Genomic DNA, 4,070 nt, shown 5'->3' on the forward strand with positions numbered 1-4,070 from the left:
GAAAATCATGCCCAATTTAAACGGCCTCGTACTCAATCTTGCTCGTTACAATATGCATATTATTATTACTATTGGATAGAAAACACTCTCTAGTTTCTAAAACCGTTTTGAATTATATCTGTGAGTAAAACAGAACTCGTTTGCAGCAAACTTTCCTGACCAGGAAGTGGAAAGTCTGAAAACGATGCTCTGTTCTAGGCCTGCCTATAAATGGGCATTAACGTATTAGTATACACTGCACGTCATACACCTCCACTAGATGTCAAGAGGCAGTGAGAGAAGAAAGGGTGTTTATCTTGGTTTGAGGTGGAATGAATCTCTCTTGGAATGAACGTGTGCACCCATTTCCTGTTTTCTGGAAAGTCGAGGATGACCTGGAATTGCCTTTCTGGAAAGCCGTCTGTATAGGCGACTACTATCTCCGGCTTTGATTTTATTTGATACATGTCACAATATCATCGTAAAGTATGTTTTTTCAATATAGTTTATTAGATTATTTAAATTTATTCGGGGACGTTAGGCGGTGTGCGTTGTCTGTGTTTGTTGACGATGGAGAGCTTCGCGCCACTTGGCGAGTGTGCTTGCTAATTCAAGAGGGACAAAGGATGTTCTAAAACCAAACAACGATGTTCCCGACAAAGGACCTCTTGTACAAAACATTCTGATGGAAGCTCATCAAAAGTAGGACCCAATTTTTATGATGCTATTTCATATATCTGTCGAACTGTGTACTATTAGTTTTGCGCTCAGGTTTTGGGCACCTATCTCGCCCATAACGGAAAGCCTCTAGTCGTAATTGAAGTTATATTTTTTGAGAATTCTAACCATGCGATTGCATTAAGAACTTAGGTATCTATCATTTCCTATACAACATGTATTTTTTGTAATGTTTATGAATAGTTAATTTGGTCAGAATAGAGTGAGAGTGCTAATAGAGAATATACCGCACATTCTTGGAAAAAGATGCTACGTTAGCACCATTGTCGTAACCACTGGATTTCAGCTCTAAATATGCACATTTTCGAATAAAACATAAGTGTATGTATAACCTGATGTTATAGGACTGTCATCTGATGAAGGTTATGAAGGTTAGTGAAAATTAATATATTTTGCTGGTTTATTCGCTAACGCTAACGTGGCATATTGCTATCGGCTATACGTTCCTTGATGAAGGAATGCGGTCCCACAATGTGTGGTAGGCTATTGGAGTAAGCTACCGCAAAATGAAAACAGCGCCCTCTGTCCTCTACAGGTTAAGGAAAAAAAAGATCGGCATTTTTTCCCCCCTCCAGAATGATACAATTGTTTGAAAACTGTTATATTTTCCAGTGATGAAAATATGGATGTCTCATGGTATGGTGGGGTATGAAAAATGGGTCAACTTTTYGTACCTTTATCTCTTTAATGTTCTGGCATTCAGGTCCAAAAGRTCACTTTCTGGGCACTTCTAAAATGGGCAAATATGTATGGAAGGTTTAATTCAAATCTAAAGGGGTGCTGTCAGAAAGTGATTGAATTCAAGTGGACTTCCCTATAGGCTATACTACTACAATTGTCATAGTATGTCAGTGGTCCCGCATCACATTCAGCCGTGGGCMGATGTTTCCTTGAGCAGATGGTTGGAGGGGCGGAACATAGTTAGAAATCATTTGTACACCCCAAATTGACCCCAAGAATCCCAAACAGATATATTATTTGACAAAAATAATATTATTTCAAACCTCACATATGCCTCTCTATTTATGCGTGGGAACACTTCTAAATAACAATCACTTTAAGCTGATTTCCTGGTGATTCCTGGTGATTTTACAGTCTTTTATGTCCAACGAAAATTATATTTAAATATGTTTTCCTCAAAAAAACAGTGGGGACAAATAAAATCACTTGCGGGCCGAATTTGTCATGCGGTGGGTGTAGCTGGTGCATAGAAGTCAGGCGCAGGAGAGCAGAGATGAGCGGACAAAGCACTTTACTGAGGCAATCATTATAACAGAACGCAACCGCGTCACAAAAACAAATGCCCAAAGAACGAGTGTGGCAGCACCAAGTACCACAACCAAGTACAAAGTACCAGCTGCCACAAAGCACGGGTATAAAACAAAACCCGGCGCAAACCAGCCGGAAGCGTGCCAACCTGACAAATAAACAATTTCACACACAGACATGGGGGGGAACTGATGGTTATATACACGACAAGTAATGAGGGAATGTAAACTAGGTGTGTGGGAAAACAAGACAAAACAAATGGAAAATGAAATGTGGATCGACGATGGCTAGAAGACCGGTGACGTCGACCGCCGAACGCCGCCCGAACAAGGAGAGGAACCGRCTTCGGCGGAAGTCGTGACAGAATTTGGCTCTGGGACCTTTAGGGGAGCCCTGCCTTATGGGAATGGTTTAAGATACATGATCGTATTATTATCACATTATCTTTAAACAATCTGATTTATTGATACATTAGAAATACATTGAAATAAGCAGTAGAGAAACATAAACATCTCTAGAGACTCCACAGGAAGTTGCCAGAATATAAACATCTCTGGAGACTCCAAAGGAAGTTGCCAGAATATAAACGTCTCTGGAGACTCCACAGGAAGTTGCGAGAATATAAGCATCTCTGGAGAATCCACAGGAAGTTGCGAGAATATAAACATCTCTGGAGACTCCTCAGGAAGTTGCGAGAATAGAAGCATCTCTGGAAACTCCACAGGAAGTTGCCAGAATATAAACATCTCTGGAGACTCCACAGGAAGTTGCGAGAATATAAGCATCTCTGGAGACTCCACAGGAAGTATATGAACATTACATCAGAATATAAACATTACATCAGAATTTCTAAACCATGGCTCCTCTTTGAAACATGTAGTTGAACACAACACGTGGTCCAGCATCGGCAGCAGCTGGAGGATCCACTGATTCGCCTCTTAGTATTTGCATTTACAGTACCTTCAGAAAGTATTCACACCCCTTGACGTGTTTCCACATTTTGTTGTGTTACAGACTGAATTTAATTTTGTGTCACTGGCCTACACACAATACCCCATAATGTTTTTAGAGATTTTTACAAGTAAAAAAAAAATGAAAAGCTGAAATGTCTTGAGTCAATAAGTATTCAACCCCTTTGTTATGGTAAGCCTAAATACATTCAGGAGTCAACATTTGCTTAACAAGTCACATAATAAGTTGCATGGACTCACTCTGGTGTAATAATAGTGTTTAACATGATTTTTGAATGACTACCTCATCTCTGTACCCAAACACATACAATTATCTGTAAGGTCCCTCAGTCGAGCAGTGAATTTCAAACACAGATTCGACCACAAAGACCAGGGAGGTTTTCCAATGCCTCACAAATTTGACATTGAACATTCCTTTGAGCATGGTGAAGTTATTAATTACACTTTGGATGCTGTATCAATACACCCAGTCACTACATAGATACAGGCGTCCTTCCTAACTCAGTTGCCAGAGGGGAAGGAAACCGCTCAGGGATTTCACCATGAGGCTAATGGTGACTTTAAAACAGTTACAGAGTTTGTTAGCTGTGAAAGCTGCTTCTACACCTGCATTGCTTGCTGTTTGGGGTTTTAGGCTGGGTTTCTGTACAGCACTTCGAGATATTAGCTGATGTACGAAGGGCAATATAAAATACATTTGATTTGGTTTGATTTGAAAGGAGAAAACGGAGGATGGACTACAACGACATTGAAGTTACTCCATAATACTAACCTAATTGACAGAGTGAAAAGAAGGAAATCAAAGAGATATCTGTTTCAAAACACCAACAAGATGAATGACATTCAGAGATTGTCAAGCCAAGCCTTCGATACTGAGTAGGGAGGTGTGTATTTTCTGTTTGTCTACAAGATAGGGAAGGGTGTGCTTTCTGTTTGTCTACAAGATAGGGAAGGGTGTGCTTTCTGTTTGTCTACAAGGAAGGGAAGGGTGTGCTTTCTGTTTGTCTACAAGGAAGGGAAGGGTGTGTTTTCTGTTTGTCTACAAGGAAGGGAGGGATGTTGACCTGTTTGTCTACATGGAAGGGAGGGATGTTGACCTGTTTGTCTACAAGG

This window comes from Salvelinus sp. IW2-2015, linkage group LG17, assembly GCF_002910315.2.
Source record: "Salvelinus sp. IW2-2015 linkage group LG17, ASM291031v2, whole genome shotgun sequence".
Classification (NCBI taxonomy): Eukaryota; Metazoa; Chordata; class Actinopteri; order Salmoniformes; family Salmonidae; genus Salvelinus; species Salvelinus sp. IW2-2015.